Below are 20493 nucleotides of genomic sequence, written 5' to 3' on the forward strand. Positions count from 1 at the left end.
CATAGTGGCTTCAAAATCCGTACTGACCCCTACTCTCTCTTCTGTTTCTTTTTCCGGTTTCTTTGTGGTGGCGGCCTGCCCCACCACCACCTACTCAAAGCGTCATGATGCACCAACATTGATGGACTAAAAGCCAGAAGTCTACATGACCATCATCATCAAGTCCTTCCATGAAAACCCTAAATACAAAGAGGACTGTTTGATTTATGTTAGGTAGATTGCCCAGAGGGGACTGGGCGGTCTCTTGTCTGGAATCCCTACAGATTTTATTTTTTTTCTCCAGCCTTTGGAGTTTTTTTTTGTTTTTTCTGTCCACCCTGGCCATCGGACCTTACTTATTCTATGTTAATTAATGTTGACTTATTTTTATTTTTTATTGTGTCTTCTATTTTTCTATTCTTCATTTTGTAAAGCACTTTGAGCTACATTTTTTTTATGAAAATGTGCTATATAAATAAATGTTGATTGATTGATTGATTGATATGGCAATTTTATGAACTCTAAGTTCCATTCAAATGTTTAACATTTTGTATTATGAAGTTCACAACAATATAAGCACATGTCAATGTGTAGCACTGGTTTTTATTTTCTTGATTTATACATACTGACATTGGTGCAAGGGAGTGTCAGGAAAGGGGGTTAGTATGTATAACAGAAAGTGAAACAGAGATCTCTCACTTCTCTTACAATATACGCTTGACAATAAAACTGAAATTGAATGTAGACCACTTTGTACAAGACATTTACCCATTTATTATGGACATTAAGCGTATCCATACAAACAAACAAACAATGCCTACTTTTGATATTATTTGACTCATTATGTATTCACACCAGACTGGTGTTAACATTACAGGTCTTTGCAGTAAGAAAAAAAAACAAAACAGTTTGGACACTTTCATTTGTTTCAGGCAGTATTTAAAGGGGGAAGGAAAAAAAAATCTTTTTCCAGCAATGTTACATGTTTTTCTTTCTTCCTTTCTTTCTTTTTGTTAACTCTAACAATAACTGCAAACATGAAGTACAAAACAAAATGAGTTCTGTCTCTGTGGACTGCAAAATAAAACAATCAGTCTAAAAATAAAAATTCTTCCAATAAATAATTGATATGCTACTTGCTTTGAACATTGTCCCAATAATACAACAGAACAGGAAAAAACGTAAGTAGAAAGTCTAAGCCTTCAGTCATCTGTGTTTTAGAAAACATCTCTTATTATTACCATATGCAAATTACATTTGCAAAATTTTGCATATAATTTGAAGAATTTAATAAAACAATATTAAATAAAACAAGCCTTAAAATTGTTTCAGAATACAAAGTAAAGTTTTACAGAGTACATTTTTACAGAGTAAAGTAAAATATTACAATGATAAAAAAGTAAAATTACCGAAAGCTAATTAAACACATACCGTGTATATATAGTTCTAATAGAAAGTAATGGAAAACGAGCAACAGACAATTGTATGAATTTACCAACTGTAAGACTAAAACTATAAAGATTATTAGACATTTTACACTTTTTATTTAATGTGATATGAAGTACTGGGCACAGCATTAAAAGGTTAAAAAGTAATAGTCTTCCCTGGGTTGTGGTGTCTAGTCAAGCACATTTTTAAAGAGATACAGACTGGAAAGAGCCTTGAGAATGCCGCAGGCGAGTGTCACTTCTCATTCTCTACCCTGCACACTAGCTGTGGAGTTTCCAAACAAAGGTCAGATGCTTCATATTTCTTCCTCTGTAGACTGTGATATCACCAACTGCATCTAACAGAATTAAAGTAAGCCCTGAATCTTTAATAAGACCTTATGAGATGTGTGAATACTTGTTTGAACGCATAAACAGATGAATAAATTATGACCTCTAGTATCACAGTGCATAGATTTGTAACAGTCCAAGGTAGAATTTATCACTTTGAGAATTAATTTAAGTGTTAATTTTATGATTTTAGAATAAATGACTATTGCCTGATTGCAGATTTATACTAACCTTAAGGATGGTTTCTCAAATTGGATGATATTGTTCTCTTTGCTAAATGTCTCTTGGGCATAATTGGTTAGGACTTCTTGTCTAACAAGTGGGGAGGAATAGCCACTTGCCCAGCTCATAATATTCAAAAATTGTCGACCCGTGGTTTCTTTTCTGTTTTTCAATAACTTCTAGGTTACCTCCACACTGGATGAGCCCTTTTCACATTTTATCTCCATACATTAACCTCAGGTTAATCAACATCTACAGAGTGATTTTAACATCACTCCCCATGGCGACTTCCAGGCCATACCCAGTATAACATATGAAGCAATGCCATTTGTGGTATAAGCAGGCTAAATAAGCACTTAGAATCCTATCGCCAGTGGAGGGGTCCTCAACACACACAGAAAGAATGTTTTTTCAGTGCTTCATACCAAATATGATATATATATATATATATATATATATATATATATATATATATATATATATATATATATATATATATATATATATATATATATATATATATATATATATATATATATATATATATATATATATATATATACACACATACACACATACACTGGGGGCGGCACGGTGGCGCAGTGGTAGCGCTGCTGCCTCGCAGTTAGGAGACCGGGTTAAGCTTCCCGGTCCTCCCTGCGTGGAGTTTGCATGTTCTCCCTGTGTCTGCGTGGGTTTCCTCCGGGCGCTCCAGTTTCCTCCCACAATCCAAAGACATGCAGGTTAGGTGGATTGGCGATTCTAAATTGGCCCTAGTGTGTGCTTGGTGTGTGGGTGTGTTTGTGGGTGTGTCCTACGGTGGGTTGGCACCCTGCCTAGGATTGGTTCCTGCCTTGTGCCCTGTGTTGGCTGGGATTGGCTCCAGCAGACCCCTGTATTCGGATTCAGCGGGTTAGAAAATGGATGGATGGATACATATACTGTATATATATATATAGCTTATATATATATATATAGCTTAGGGTCCCAAACAGAAGAGAACTGACTACAGTTAGGGTCATTCCTATATAAATAGTGGACCAGATATGAGGTGTGTCAATTTAAATCCCAGAATTCACCTTTAAAAAATATACATGTCGAACTGTACACTAGTGGCTACTGTCACCTTCATAGTAGTGCATCTATACACTGACTTAAACGGTGTTCCCATTTCTGGAAGAAGGCCTGGAACTGATTTTCCGCAATACCGTTGAGGAGCTGTCTCACATTCTATTGGATATCAGTTATATTAGAAAATCTTCGTCCTTTCATCGCTTTTAATTTTGGAAATAGCCAGAAATCACAGGGAGCTAAGTTTGATGAACAGGCAGGATAATCTAGTTTCATAATCGCTTTTTTGGCCAGATAGTCTCTCACAATGAGTGCAATGTGACTTAACGCATTGTCAGACCACAATTCGGGATTTTTTTCTTCAAACAAAATCTCGTAATCTCTTCAGCACCTCTAAGTAGCATTATTGGTTGATTGTTTGTCACTGTTCAATAAATTTCTGGTGAACTGTTCCCTTCTGATAGAAGAAACACACCAGCATGGTCTTTAAATCAAGCCAAGACTGTATTCATTTCCTTCATTGCCTATTATATACAACTTCTCTCTTGGACATTTTCTCAATAATACACCCACTGTGAGCACATAAAACAACCCAACCTTAACATTTTTCTGTTCTCATGTACTCCCTTTTTTCTACCCATGTGCCTTTCTTTCCTGGGCATACATGAAGCCCTGAGTTCTACATGCGTAAGTGGAACTACTGTAAGTACTACAGGCCCTTTACCATCCTGTTTTGCTTTAATTCCTTGTGGAATTTGATTGTGCCATCCAGAATGATCAGTTAGAGAAACTGAATTTCTGGAACACAAAAACATTTTCGAAGAGTAATGCTGTGGTTTGGGGTCTTGTCTTTCTCTGGTATTCAAAAAAGTGTTTCACTATTCCCCAAAGCTCTTCCTTTACTTTGAAACTGCATTTTATGGTTTCTGCATTAATCATATGACCTCCTCTAAAAATCCCACAACATCTGCACTCTTTTGGACTGTTTTGGAATCTAGCCCCATCTACTCCTTTTCTCTGTAGGCTTGTCGTTACAATTCTGATTCCATGTTCTGATTATCTTTTGTACTTGTAGGCAAGCGTGTTACTATGGTTTCTTTTTTCAACAGTCTTAATGGACTGTACAAGTATTTCCAAGTGGCTCAATTATATGACTGGCCTACCAAAGCTTTGTTTCCTTGTTTCCCTCCCTCCATTTCAAATTTTATTGACCTTAACCAATTTTCTGCTGGTTGCACAACATTGTATCCCGTAAAATAATGCTATTTCAGGCTAGACAGTGCTGTGCAAATGGTGTTTAAATGCTGAAGTGTCTTTTGCTCATTGCAGGGGAATTAATTGCGGAGTATGTACAGTTTTAGATTTATGTTTGAATGCATACATTTGCCATTTTTGCCCATTAATCTAATAAGTTGCCCATAATTACAAAATGAAAACATCGTTTTGGAATGTTTTATAAATTTGTTAAACATCAAAAACTGAAATATTTCATTTCAATAAATATACAGACCTTTTGCTGTGGCACTCCAAACTGTGGTCAGGTGCATCCTGTATGGTAGGAATTTAACATCTTATTAAAGAAAGAAACATCCTCTAACAGGACAATTCAGTATTTAGGCAGGAGAAAAGCTGTTTATTATGTCTTTTAATTACTCCTCAGCAAAATGCCTTGGAGGAAGCATTCTTCAAGAGCAGTCTGTTACAGCATGGTCAGAGAAATAAAGGATAGAGGTTCATTTTATAAACTACTGGATTTACATAGAGTGTCAATCAATGCATACATTTTACTCTGTTTGGTTCAGTGGAGTACACTCAAATGATTTATATAAAATAAAAGTCTGTTATACCGAGGTGTGGCAGAAAAGTAATGAGACTGGCAACACTGCAAGCGATCTGGCACGCTGCGCTGTTGTCCTTGATAGAGCACGTGTATCAGTACCCTCCCATAGCTCAGTGTGAGTTTCAACTCCTTCCGTTAACTACGTGATTTTTGTGACTGCTATTAGCGAAGTTGTGTTTTTGGTTGTGCGTCACGCAAAATGGAACAGCGGAATTTGGAGCAACGTTGTGCCATTAAACTTCAAGTGTGACGTTTGAAAAGTTAAAACAGGCCTATGGGGAACATTCTTTATCCCGAGCTCAAGTTTTTCTCTGGCACAAATCATTTTTGGAAGGCAGAAAACACGTTGAAGATGAACACCGTTCAGGGAGGACTTCAACTTCGAAAACCAATGAAAACATCGAACGTGTGAACACTCTTGTGAGATCAGACCGTCGTTTAACATTAAGAATGTTGAGTGAACAATTAAATTTGAACAGATTTACCGTTTATCAAATTTTGACTGAACATTTGCATATGTGAAAGGTCTGTGCCAAAATGGTGCCGAAAAACTGCCCTCTCCATAACAGAATTTTTGACCTCAAAAGGCATTCCTGTGGTTCCCCAGCCCCCTTATTCACCTGACCTCAGTCCGTGTGACTTTTTCCTTTTTCCTAAACTGAAAAATGTCCTCAAAGGACGTCATTTCGGACTTTAGAAAACATCCAAAAGAGTGTAACGGACATGCTGAAGACCATACCGGTTGAAGACTTCCAGCGCTGCTACCAACAGTGGGAACAACGTCTCCATCGGTGTGTAGCTGCCCAAGGGAACTACTTTGAAGGGGATAACATTGATGTTTGAAAAAAATAAAAACTTTGGTAAATAAAAAATCAGTCTCATTACTTTTCTGCCACACCTCGTATTATATTCTGGTTCTTCTTTTACCTTTGAGTTGCGCCACCACCCTTGAAATTTCTGTGTATATAACAATTGCCCATTCTCGTTTATAGGACATCTGCTTATTTCTTAATCATCTCTTAGTCGTCCTTCAGTACATTTTGTATATTACATCAGCCTTTCTTCTGGTGTATTATTTACTTGACCATCTCAGTATTTTTCCTAAACCAGTTCTTATATTTCAGTGTACATTTTGTTGTTCACTTGACCTTTATATGGTTTCCTGATGTGCCTGAACAGGTTCTTACATTTATTAGACCTTTATTCTATTGCTTTAAGATGAATGCTATGTTACGCTAAAATTATTCTTCCGCACCTGTTTGCTTTAATTTTCCTTAAGATGTGTGTAGAACCTAATCAGAGTTTGTCAGTAGCACACTGAATTATTTGGACATCATTTAGAAAGGCACACACCTGTGTAAATAAGGTCCCACAATTCACACTGTATGTCAAGACAAAAACCAAGTCAAAAAGTCCAATAAACTCTATGCAGACCTCCATGATAAAATTGTGGTGAGGCATAGATCAGGACAAGGGTGTACATCCATTTCCAAAGCTTTCAGCATTCCCAGTGGTCTCAATAATTGTAAAATGAAAGAAGTTGGGTGCCACCACGGTTCTTCCTAGAGTTGGCAATCCAGCAAAACTGGGTAACCAGGCAAGAAGAGTCTTGATTAGGGAGATGACCAAAAATGCAATGGTCACTTAGAGCTTTTTGAAGTCCTCTACTAAGATGGGAGAACCTGTCAGAAGAACAACCAGCAGCTCCATCAATCAGTTACTTGTTTATGGTAGAATGGCTAGCTTCTGCTTGGAGTTTACCAAACAGCATTTAAAGGACTCTGAGTGAATAAAGAAAAAGAATTTCTGGTCTGATTAGACAAAAAAATGTAATCTTTGGGCAGAACTCCAAGCACTATGTCTGGCAAAGACTGGGCACTGCTTATCACCTGCCTAATGCCATCCCTGAGGAGACGCATGGTGTTGCCAGCATCACGTTATAAGTGTGATTCTCAGTGGCTGGGACATGAAGATTTGTCAGATTTGAGGGAAGGATGAATGCAGTCAAATACAGAGAGGTTCTTAAAGAAATCCTGCACCAGAATGCATGTGACCTCAGACTTGGGTGAAAGTTCACCTTTCTTCACCACAATGACCTGAAGATTATAACCACAACAGCACTAGAGTGGCTTTGGCACAAGTCTCTGACTGTTCTTGAATTGCCCCAGAGAACATTTGTGGAGAGACTTTAAGATGTCAGTTTACCGAACCTTCCCATCCAGACTAATGGAGATTGAGAGGATTTGCTTGAAAGAATGGGATAAACTGCCCAAATCTAGGTGTGCAAAGCTTGTGGGAACTTATCCAAGAATATACAAAGCCATAGTTTCTGCCAAAGGGGTTTCTACAAAGTGCTCTATAGGTTCTTAATATTTATATGAATGAGAGATTTTAGTTAATAACCCTTTTAATAACCATTCTAAAAACATGTTTTAAGATCATCATTATGGTTTTTAAAGAATAGATTGATGGGCAAAAATGTTAAATATGTCTATTTAATATTAAATCTACAATACAATAGTGTGCAGAAAGTGACAGGATGTAAAAACTTTCTAAATTCACTGTACGTGTGCAAGCTCCACACTGACAACAAACAAGTGCTTGATTGGAATGCAAGATGCTGGATCCATGAGGCAGCAGTGCTCATCACTGCACAAGCATACTGACCCTTTACAAACACTTATTTAATTTTTTTTTTTTACAAATTAGTAGAAAGTTTCTTTATTGTATGTTTAGTGTTTGTCTGACAAAACCCTAAATGTTTCATTTTCAATTATGCCATAAATCTTACAATGTCCTAAACAGAGAATGGCATTGTCTTCCACACTATGCAGAACCAGGTGATGGCATTCTCAGGAATGTGAGCTGCATAGCAGCAATAAAGACCTATGCAAAGTGTAATGGTATGGTAGGAGTTAAAATATGAATGCAAGAAGTGTGACCAAGCAAGATGTTAGATCAACAGCAGGAATCACTCATGAACAGAAGACAAACTAGGTGCCTAGACATTTATTGCAATTAGAGGTATTGTATAACTGAATATTTCGTAATGAACCATAGGTAGTGCTTTGATTTGATGTGTGGCATGGCAGCATACATATCAGGACAAAAAGGTCATTCTCATAGGTATTTTCTCAGTCACTCACTAGAAATGTCTTGGCATTATTTAGTTATTATTTTGCATCTCTGTTTCAGTTAAATATAAGGCATTTAACAATTCAAGACACATACTATATATCAGACACTGTGATTTGTGTTTCCTCTTAGATCAAATGAAGTTTTGTATCGTACATTCCTGTGTACTACGGCACTGCAGTGTGGCAATGTGTTGTATGTTGCTTGAACATGCAAATAAAAATTTCACTGTGCTCTGTACATGACAATATAGGACACCTACTACTGCAGCTTCTAAGTGTATTTTTTTAACTAAATATTTTATTGTATTTATTAAAATCAAATAACATTCTATACAAGCAAGTCAAATTTTACAAAACTAGGTTTGAATCAAATCATCCATCCATATATCCATCCATCATCCAACCCGCTATATCCTAACTACAGGATAAGAAATGCTTCCTTCATGCCTTTGAGCTGTCATATGCTTTTTGGTCTCCTTTTAGAAAGCTAGGCCAACAGACTAGAACTTTAATAGTAGGAAAAATAAGTAAATACATAGATGCATAAATAGAATAAAAAAACGGAATCAAATCCACTTCCTCAATTTAAATACTTATTCTAAAATGGTATTGATTAAATCCTGCCAGGTTTTAAAAAAGTTTTGCACAGATCCTCTAACATGCTGCTGTGTCTTTGTGCATGGCGTTGGTGTAAACAATTTGTGCCTGGGTTAGTAAGAGTCCTGAATTATGGGCCAAGCAGGATTTATTGTTCTCTAGATTTGATGAGAACTCAGCACAGATGTTATAATGTAATTTATTAAGCTAAACGTGTGTCTGGTTTACAAATCCATACCATTGGACCTACCTACAGTATATCCCCAAAATCTTTTCCACAGAATACCCATTTCTTCAGGGAAATACCATAGGCTATATTTCTCATTAGGAGACTTTATTTAATGACCACATGCATGCTACATTTTTTTTCACAGGTATATGAAGTTGCTCCCCATTCCCAGTTTAGTCTATGAAATTGTAGTTTGGGGCCAAAGTTTTTTCCTGAGGAATTTAATTTAGCGAGTGCACTTGCAGTTCATCCACCCCAGGTAGTGTTTTTACTTGTGTCTGTATCATACACCCCTTTAAAACTTATTTTGTTGGATTATATTTACCATAATATGAATTTTAATTATTTCGAAAATATCCACTTTTTTTTAAATGCCATAACATAACAATACAAAACCCAATCTATTCTTTAAAATTCAGTTAAATTATAAAAAGCATGCTTTTAAATGACTTCCTTTTATTATGGAATCTTGAAAAACATTTCTTTTTGAAAGCTAGACGCAAGTAGTACAATTATAGAAGTTCTAAATGTTATCTTTCAATGTAGCAGTTTTTTTTGTATTAATGTTAATAACCCTTTTTTTAACAAAATGTATTTGTTGATTTTTATAAATATGCTTGGATGCATTTTTCAAAGTGTGTTAAACAGAATCACCACCATTTTGAAAATGCACTTTTAATCTAAATGAATTTTTAATACAATAAAGGTAGAAACTGTTTTGTAAAGATAAAAAATTTAAGAAGAGCAGAGTTTCAGAGTAGGTGAAAAAGAAAAAAATAATATGTATGTGTATGTTTTCCCAGTTTATCTTATCTGAATAACCTCATATCCTGAATGTTTTCCTGTCCTCAGCAACTCACTCAGCACTTATAAAAGAAAGTGTTGAGTAAGCTCAGTTCTGTGCATAAAGTCAAATGTGGCTTGAGCCCCAGGGACAAAGCAAGATCTATAAAGCAAATGATCCTCTTTTTATTGGAGCACAGGGACAAACTGTACATAGCAGTGAGTGCTCCTCAGCTGTTCAGTGCTGATTAGATGTATAGCAGGTGAGTTACATTTGCCTTTTTATGATTAAAAACCTTTGAGAGGTTTTGGGGTCAGGTGATGCATGTTCAAGGGTAAAAGGAGATCTAAAGGTGTATGGCAGCTCAAAGGCATGAAGGAAGCATTATGTGGAAAAATACAGCTCCAGAAACTAGAACTACGAAGGTCATTGGGGTCCACCAATAGCTCTAAACCTAAGTCATAGGTGTTTGGAGTGATTCATGAGGGTGCAGGAGGTGGGATAGCAGGGGTCTCTTCATATGGAGGATTGTGCTGAGGAACTGAAATGTGTCATATAAAGTTGCAGTTCCTCCTTTTAAATTTAATCATGATATCAAAATGTGATGTGCAGTAAATGTGCCTTAAATTTACAAGTATTACGTTATGATATAAATAATGGAAGTGCACAGAATGAAACAAGAAGATATGAACAGTATAGTAAGCAGGACAAAATTGTATGAATGAGGGATATATATATATATATATATATATACAGTATATATATATATCAGAATCTGAGTCTGGGTGATGCAAGAGCTACTTCAGAACATGGCATATCTCTCACTGCATTATATTATAAACCTTGGATCTTTCAAAGGTTAAGACAAGAATTTATTGGATTAAACATGTAAATGATAATTATTCCTCTTCTCTGAGATGAAGTGCTGTGTGGTTTGAACTTGAATAATGTCTTGAAAAGAGTAACCAGTAACACTTTAGGTTAGGTATCCATTATAAACAGCTATTAACAGACTGGATTTTATAAAATGTCATAATCCTAATTAACATGACATGAAACAATGAAAAGCAACAGGAAGGTATTTCAGCTGTCATTATCTTTGATCATTTATAACTGTTAACAGCATAATTAATAAAATGTATATATGTTACGGCAGTAACATAAATACTGTTAATAGGTGTTTATAATCATTATAACTAAAGTGTGACTGAGGAACTACTTTCTTTTATACAATACCATGCACCAAGTGAACATATACAATAACAACTACAGTATTTAAAGTACATATTTATGGATATCAAAAATTTAAATAAATGTAATTTGTACTGCATTTTGAGAAACGTTTTATATAATACCAGCTACGTTACCTGTCACAAACAGGTAATACAATACAAATAAAAATATTTGCTATCTCTTGCTCATGTGTGCCTGCATGTCTTCTCTCTTGACCATTGTCTCTTAAGCTCATTTTCATAAAGCCAGCTTCTCAAACTGTCATTTCAGGTGCCTTGCTCACCTCCAGTCTGGTTTTACACTATGTTTCCTGTCTTTTAAAGCGTTTGCCAGCATGCCTCCTATTTTTTGTAACTTTTTCTTAATTAGTCATTAAATACTGTACTGTATACACCATAAATTTCACAAGATACCCAACAACTTTTTGGTTTCCTTAAGCACCGGTTTTCAATGCCAGTCCTAGGAGGTCTTTAGGTTTTAAGCCACACCCCCTTTCACATTTAAACACTGCTCATCCCTTTAGTAAATGGTCAAGAGTCCAGTCTTTAATTCGTAGCTTATTCCCGTGTGAACATGTTTCTCCTGTGTGTAATGTTCTGATTTTCCAAAACTATTTATTTAACAATATAAAAAATGCATTAGTTTTTCATGTTACAAGCATACAGCTGGATGACTTGATATGTAGATTATATGTGAATTTTTTTTCACTTACATTTTATATTGTTTGCTTTGGTATAGCACTGGTGCACAAACATGCCCATTCTATCAGAAAGTTTGTTACCTCTGTTCTCTATGAAAACATGGGATTTATTTTCTCAGCTATCACTACAAGTTACCTGTCCTAAGCAAAATATTATATTATTAATATTAATATTATATCATTTTTAGGTGCTGTTTTCCTTTGATCCTCCAGGACCATTTTTATTTGTAGCATTTTTATGCATAGCTTTAAACTACATGTGTTAGAATTGAAAGATGGTTCAATTTGGTTATGACAACACAAGGTAGTCTAAAACTAATGCAAATATAGCTAGCAGGACATTCAATCATTTAGACCTACATTACACTATACAATTATATTTTTGATTGATGCCAAGATTCACCTATTATAAAATAGGAACTTAACTTGTACTCAAACATTGTACATGTTTTGTCATTTCTTTAATTTTGCACTTGCAGTATTGGTTGATATATTGGTTAAGAAATAAAGTTCAAAAATAACCAGGGCATTGTTCTGGGAGTTTAGAAGGGCAATGACCACAATGGTTACATTTATTTTTTATTTAGACAAATCCTTAGAAGGTTGGTGGATCGAATCCCATAAACACCAGAAGTGATTTCACCCCGCTGGTCCCTTGAGCAAGGCCCTTAACCTGCAATTGCTTCTTCCTGGATATAATGTTAATCTGCATCCAGCCTTGGAAGCTGGTCTTCCAATTCAAGGGGAAAATTTGTGGGTTGGTGGCAGGATGGCACTCCAGTCACCATAAAAAACTTCACACTGTTTCATTGTGGTGCTGAGGTGTGCACTCGGGTCCCATTCCAGGTGGTTCATTGTGTGGTGGATGCGGCAACACGATATCAGAAACAAATACATTATTTGAGGCACATTTTTTTTTATATTAGTGCTGCCATTTAAGGTGTTTTGTTTTGTCTGGTTGCCTAGCAGTTGCTTGGTAAGGTCCACTTGAAATCTGCAGCATTTGATGTCACCAGTTCAGGTGTATAAAGGTTAATGTAGTACACGTCCTGGTTTTTCCAAGTTTGTGAATGCTCACTAAAATACTTACCACTAATTTGTTACTGTTTTCAATTTCTGGTTATGCTCCCTTTTACACTCACGGAAAGGAGTGTGGCGCTCCTGACATCTATACAAAAGTACGAAGGTCCAAGTCATTAGAGTCCTTGTGCATCCTGTCTTTCTATATGGTTGTAAGACATGGACGCTATCCAGTGACCTGAGACAAAGACTGGACTTCTTTGGTACTGTGTCTCTCCGGAAAATCCTTGGGTACCGTTGGTTTGGCTTTGTGTTGAATGAGTGGTTGCTCATGGAATCATGAATGAGGCACATTACCTGCATTGTTCAGGAGCGTCAGTTACGGCACTACGGCCATGTGGAGCGATTCCCCGAGGGTGATCTGGCTCACCGGATCCTCACTGTTGAGGACCCAAGTTGCTGGACCAGGTCAAGGGGACACCCACATAACACCTGGCTGCAGCAGATAGAGTATCATTTCCAGGCGGTGGCACTAGACCGTGTGTCTGCCTGGGGGGTTGCCAGCCAGGATCCCGAGCTGTTTCGTTGTGTGGTGGCTGCTGCAACACACTGTACCAGTGCATGCTCCCCAACCTGATCTGACATGATCCCTTTTGTTTTTGACTACAACTTACGTTTTTTGTTTTGACATTGGTTATGTGAAACTTTTCTGATTCTGGATCCTCTTGCTCTGTTATCTTTGCTACAATTGTGGTTTCATGTCTGTGTTTTGTTGTTTAAGATTTTTTTGACTTATTGGTGACACCCTTGGCTCGTTTACTGACTCTGTTACATGCCCTATTTCCAAGTAAAATTCTATTCTTACATCACCCGGTGTAGTCCGTACATTTGCTTACTTCACTCTCATCATAATTTCAAGAATCTTCCTCTGAGACCTGGACTATAAAGGTGAATCCACCTCAAACTCCTTTCTGTTAACTTAATAATTTCTTGGATTTCTGGTTTATTGCATGCGAAGACAGCAAAAAATGAATCTGAGAAGTAAATTTCCAATCACATAAAGATAAGTTGGCAGACCAAGACAGAAATCTTTATGGGGTTAGTTCATGATACCTCTTCTTTTGTAGTGTTAATTCACACTTTTGTTTGAACTTTCATCCTCTACTCCCCCAACATTTTGTTTAATGATTGACTCCTCTTCTGTGAAGATTAAGATGTATTGCTTCTGGTTAGAATAATTGCTAAGAATAAGATGCATTTAAATTTGGGCAAAAATACTTTATTTTAAGATCAAATTAAAAGCTATTGTTCTACTACACCTACTAACAGACTAAGAACTTTCGGAACACCAAATAAATTGACTTCAAGATTATAAACAATATAAGTAAAAAAACAGCAAAAAATGCAAAAGTGTCAGATCATTAGAATTTGGCAAGAAACAGAGAACAGTCAACAGATGTACAGTTTCTCTGTCCCTTGACTCTATGATGCTGAGAGTCTTTAATGAATTTATTTTCATATTGTGTTTATATTATTTTCTGTCCCCAACTGCACTTCTGCAGTTTCTTCAGTGTGCCTGAGTAATGAATTAACAGCCCTCTTCTGTGTGGTGTATGTACAAGTGTGTAAATTGAATAAGAAAACCCTTAATAAGATATGGGGACTCTGCACAGTATGAGTAGATGGTTATTATAGAAAGCAAATGCACCCGTGGACCGGCAGCACGATGACCTCCTGCTGTTCCTCATAGGAAAACTCTGAGCTTGATGAAGTACAACAAGCAAAGAGTTTACAATGTAAGAACATGGAAGACAGGAACTGAACAGGTGTTTTACTTTACAGTAATTTGCAAGTTTTACAGAAACTTTAACCTAAGGTTTATTTTGCAATGTGAACAACTTTAATTTCTGCAAAATAAGCTATTCATTTTATTAGGAAACCAATAGCAAAAAAATATATTTTGGTGCTTCAAGTTCATTGAATACTTAAAATAATTTTAAACCAAAGACATCTGATGGTTACATTTTTTCCATAAAAATGCCTAAACATACAGTATATATGTCTACATACATATTATCTAAAGTTGTACTTTTGAAATCTATTCCATTTTCAAACCTATTCAAGCACATACAGCATCTGATAGTGTCTCAGCCAATATTCAGTCTCATTTTCTTTGAGTGTGTGCTTTTCCAGTAAAGGAGAGCTAAAAAGCTTATCTAAGCATCAATGGGCAAATGCAGGTCTTCTTAATAGCATGTGTTTGCAAAGTGTGAAGAAACTGAAGTCTCTGGAGGAAATCTACAGCTACATGGAAAGTGCATGTAAACACCTCCCAGAAGGCATTAATGTGATAGAAGGAATTTAGTTCATTGTCATAAAACCTTCTTTTTCCTATAAAAAGAAAATAATCTCTGATGGTTTTGAATAATGGTATATATGCGTATGTATTTTTCTGAGCCGTCAGTTTCTTACCACATCCTAGATACCTACAGGCTAGGTGACTTCAAACTGGTTTCTGGCATTTCCAGATTTAAAATCAAGGTGAACTGGGCATGAGCTCTGGGGCCCTACTCATGAATGGATTTTGGCCTAAGTGGAAAAAAATGCCAAGTTTTCACTGACAGGCACTCAGAGAAACTAACTATCCAGCATAAACCCCTACCTTACTTCGATGCTCATGATTATAAACCTTTCCAAAAAGATCTAAATAAAAAGCTTTTAAAAGAAACATGAGTTTTGGTTGGTTTGATATGGGTGAAGCACAATCAGAGCAGGTGCCTAATAATTTCCCTTTATTTGAAATTGTACATTTGATGTGTGTCATGCATGCATGTCTGATGTTTGCCTTCCAGGCTCATCGGAGGTAGACACTACCATTTCGGTACACAAGAGTGCACTGTCGCTGATGGTATCATCTCTTTTTTCTCCCACAGCCATGAGAAACTGAGGGCAACTGACTCCACCCCTTCCAGTCCCTGCACTATAAAGCCGAGGCACAAGGATTGTCTTATTCTGGAAAGAGCTGACCACAGAACAACAACAGCATTTATTTATATAGCACATTTTCATACAAGAAATGTAGCTCAAAGTGCTTTACATAATGAAGAATAGAAAAATAAAACACACACTAAGAAAATAAAATAAGTCAACATTAATTAACATAGAATAAGAGTAAGGTCCGATGGTCAGGAAGGACAGAAAAAAAAAAACTCCAGACGGCTGGAGAAAAAAATAAAATCTGCAGGGATTCCAGAACAGAGCTCCCACTCGAGTACTGACCGCTTCACAGAACACTGAACCTAAATCATTACTTTACTTTGTTATTTTTATGTTTTGCTGTTATTCTATGCATCATTCAGTGCATCAAATGCAAAGATTAAAAGGGGTGACCTGATTGGTGCCCCAACTTTCTTTCTGTGACCAGTGTGCTCTTTCAGTCGATGACATGTATCTCTGTGCCTCATGAATGAAAAAGTTAGACTGGATTGCCATTTAAAATGAGAACCTGTGGTGAAGCAAAAATTAAATTTAAAACAATGAATTAGTGTAAGCAGCCCTTATTTGGAGTGTTCATAAGAAAGGTATTTCATGAGGTTGAAGTCCATAATAAACAAGAATAATTTTGTCAGATATTTAAGATATTAAAATGTGTGCTTCAAGTTAAAAGTTTAAAGCCTAAATATTAATGAATGTAAAAAGAATTTGCTCCTCTGATCGAGGTTAGTTTAGGGCTAGATGGCTAGTAAAGTCAAAAATTACATCATATTCTAAATGAGTGTAGTAGTCTCAAATGATATCCCACATTTTTGTATTTGAAATGTACCATTTTTAACTTTCTAGTACTGACCTTGACCTACAAGCAACCTTGAAATAGCATAAAATAACACTCAGAAATGCCCATTTTTCTCCATTTATTTGAAGTTTTGTGAAAAGGAGTAATTTTGACAAATGCACAACTTCAGATCTTTCTGATTTTGGCTGAAGACACCTATTGGTTTACTCTTTACCACAAGGATGTAATATCCTGCACAAAATATGGGTTATAAATATTCTAATAATGAGTGTTTTTCAGGTCTGGAGGGCCAAAAATAGGGGGTTACACCAAAAATCTCAACATCTGGCTTAACTAGAATAGATTTCAAAGCATTAATAAATGTTACGAATTAAAAATGACACTCTTTTACTAAAGCTGCAACTAACTGTAACGATTGCACTTTTTTTTTTTAAATAAACAATATTTGAACAAGAACTCTAAACAAGCCATAAATGCTGCAGCTAAGATGAATTAGACTTACTTTGCAGATTATCAAGAAAGGGCTAATATCATTGCTTCTAGAGGATTTTGTAGCAATGTGAAGGCCGTTTGGTCAGAGTCTCATAACACCGACATGGACACGTGCTAACACTGTGGCAGACAATGAGGCTGCTGCAGGAAATAAGACTCACTAAAAAACAGCAAACCCAAATCAAGGATTTCAGTTACAATTAACTTCTGTTCTTGTTACTGTAACAAATTTTGCTTGTTTTGTACCTTTGGCATTTGTCATAGTTAAAATGTCCTCTGTATTTGTGACACATATGCAAAAACAAAACTTATTACCTTTTGTCACAAAGTGGCATAGGCCTTTAAAAATGTCTTATTGGTGTTCTTTAACTGCACTATCAGAAGAAAGTTGATTTCCCACAGATGTGATGTTGGACTCATCGGTTTGTTGCTTGCATTGTGAATGAAGGATAAAAGTTAAGCTAACCAGATGTAAAGTTTTGGAAGTTTTACCTAGTTTAATTCTAGTACCTGATTTTTTATTGACATGCATTCATGCATATGACCAGATCAAGTGTCATCAGTGGAGGTACTGAGGTGAGGGGCCTTTTAATACCCTGGGGCACTTAGAGGTATTAATCTGGCTTTGGTTTTTGGCTAGTACCTAATGGACAGTGAAAACTATTACCAGCCTCTAGCTTTGCTAGGAAGCAAAAATAGGATTAAACTTAGCTTAGTGTTAGAAAATACTTATTAACTCTTTCAGGGCGGATGTCAACTTTTGTCGAAATTCAGGGGTAGAGGACAGTAATCAGCCATAAACGGCAAAAAACTCACCGTTATGTTTTAGTTCGACTCACTTTGCTAGAAGGAAAGTTAATTTCATTGATTTCACCTCGATTACCTGCGCATGCATGCATAGTGAAGAGCAAAAAACCTCTAATATGGCATCGACATCTGGTGAGAAACCAAAGCAAATGCACAAAGCAAAATACTCCGTTGACGACATTTTGCGTATTATCACCGAATTGGACTCTGAATTGTTGGTCTGTGATTTTGAGGCAAGTGATCTGAAAGGGAAAGTGAGGTATTGGCTTCAGCTGATCAGTGGTGCTGAACACGCTTATGTAGCTGATGCGCTTACAGCAATGTTCGCCTGGAAGGACTGCCACTTACAATGACAAAAGGTACAAACCAGATTGCGTCGCACCACCACGCGAAGACATGTCAGGAAGCCGGCCCGCCATGAATTCCTACCCACCATAAGGCTGCCCTTACACAGCCACCAGAAACGCTGAACAGACATCGACAGCAGTCACAGCAACAGATGTTTTACATTGATTAACATGTGAAACCTTTGCTTTGTGTGCTTTTCAGAAAACTGAGTTGCCTACAAAAATATTCAGCCTTCAAAGAGTTAAATAGGCCTCAGGGCTAGGTAAGTGCACTGGTTTTGAGTTTAAGAAGAGAAGAGCAGGAACTGATCAATCCTGCCACCTGAAAGTTGACACATATTGGGATTCTTATGGAATTGATTTAAAGAGATGGCTGTATCACTTTTGTATTCACCAGTGGTACATAAAATGGAAGAATATGCCTATCTGATAGTATGAAAAACCAGACTGTCCTGCAATGCATCCTGGAGCCACAAGTAGGCAGCACTTTTGAATGGCCAATAGCCTTTATAGAAAATTTCCAGTGCTTGAAAACATAAAATCTGACCATGACCAAGGACACATTGACAGGTGTGTTAGTGAAAAAGTCTAAGTTGAGAACACACTGGAAAAATGAGGTGAGATATGATGGGCTGCTGGAAGAAATGACACTGCTACTATTCACACTTAATGACACAGAAAAGCCAGTAGGAGGCAGGCAGCTGTCTATTTTGTATTCTGTATGTGATTTAGCCTTTCTGTAGAATCTCTTTATGTTAAATAATTGTTGCATTTTGTGATTTGGTGCTATTTAATTGCGGAATCTGTGTAAAATGTATAACTTGATATATTACCTTAGGCTAGACAGACTCCTGCCTTTGGTTGCACCTGCTTAAATGGTAGGCTATCCTTGTAGCAATATTTTTATGCAGCCCTGGTTTAGGTATTTTTTTAGGATTGTATCGAATAGCTTTTTCAATATGAAGCTTTATCATTTAGACTTTTAGACAGTGATGTAGTCACCACCTGCATGTGCTATTGCATTGACGCTTTAATGAAGCAGTTTATCATGGACCCACAACATGTGCTGATGGATGAGATCACTTAGGAATAATTTCTGTACAGCACTAATGCATGGTTGCCTAGCAGCTAAATAATCAGACTTTTTCCAGAAACTAACTATCTTAATAATAGATGGATAATTGGTGACTCTGTTTAAATCTCATTTGGCCTTTCTGTTCCTGATTGTTTGGTAAGCAAATTGACCAATTCAAATTAAGTAAGAACCATCAGCACTAAGCATTACTTTTTCAAGCTGAAGCTATTAGTGGCTTTGTTCTCTTGCTATCATTATTCTACATGCAATTTTGTCTTCTTGTGCTACCTAAAGACATTAATTGCCAATTTTCTTTTCTTAAAAAATAAGTGTAATTCAGTGTGTTGTGAAAGGAAACACACAAGTAACATCCTGTGTCTAGACATTTCTCTTATTTTCTCAGATAGAAAAAAAAAGAAATGGAATTGTACTGAGAATTGTTACACGTTACATAAAGTTGTCATTTACTTTTATCTGTATATTAGAGAAGGAGTAAGACATTGGATATTTGCAAGTAAGTCAAATAAAGCCCCTCTTGTTTTGCCAAATTAGAAAATCTGAGAAATATTGTAAAACAAAGGAAAAGAAGAAACCTTGCTGCTAACCTCACTTTCTGCTGACACAAAGCTGGTAGTCCCAGGATTTCGATTATATTGTTGCTGCGTCAGTGATTTTATCTGACATCCTTGCTGTCTCTGGAATTCTCTTCCTGCTGTCATCTAGGGTGACTTCCAACATTTCCTACATGAGAAACATTGCAAGATTAAGACCAGTTCTGTCAAAGTGTAAGATGACAGTGAGCCATTAATATGTCATTTTCTAACCTTGCAAGCCAATTACTGTAGCTTAGTGTTCTTGGCCCAGTTCCACAAATGCATTTTACATTATTCCTTCCAAGTCTGTAGGAATATTATACTTGTACGAAGAGTGGGGCTGTATAACAATATTTTTCAACACATAAATATTTCAATTAATGAAATCCTATTTCAGAATGAAAATATTCTCATCCATTTTTGTAATGCTACACTTTTACTTTCTTTATTCAGAACACTGAAATCTTCTTCCAAACTGCACCCTAGACAACAATTGTATTCCAAGTAGAAGGCTCTTTTCGGAGCATAATGAGACACTTTTATTTGATGGATATTCTATAAATGAGAGTGGCTTGGTAAGAAATTGCATTGTTGCAGAATGAAATCTCTCTCTGCTTTTGTTACAGTACATGACAGTAATACAAGTGTATGCATCTCAGAAATTAAAATTAACCTCTTAAATATGAAAGACAAAGACATATAATGTGCAGAACCTGACAGTATGATTAATTAACATTTTCATCAGTGTCATTTTAAGTCACAGCTTTTACAGCTATATTTCATTGAAAAAAAATCA

The sequence above is a fragment of the Polypterus senegalus genome, chromosome 9 (genome assembly GCF_016835505.1).
Source record: "Polypterus senegalus isolate Bchr_013 chromosome 9, ASM1683550v1, whole genome shotgun sequence".
Classification (NCBI taxonomy): Eukaryota; Metazoa; Chordata; class Cladistia; order Polypteriformes; family Polypteridae; genus Polypterus; species Polypterus senegalus.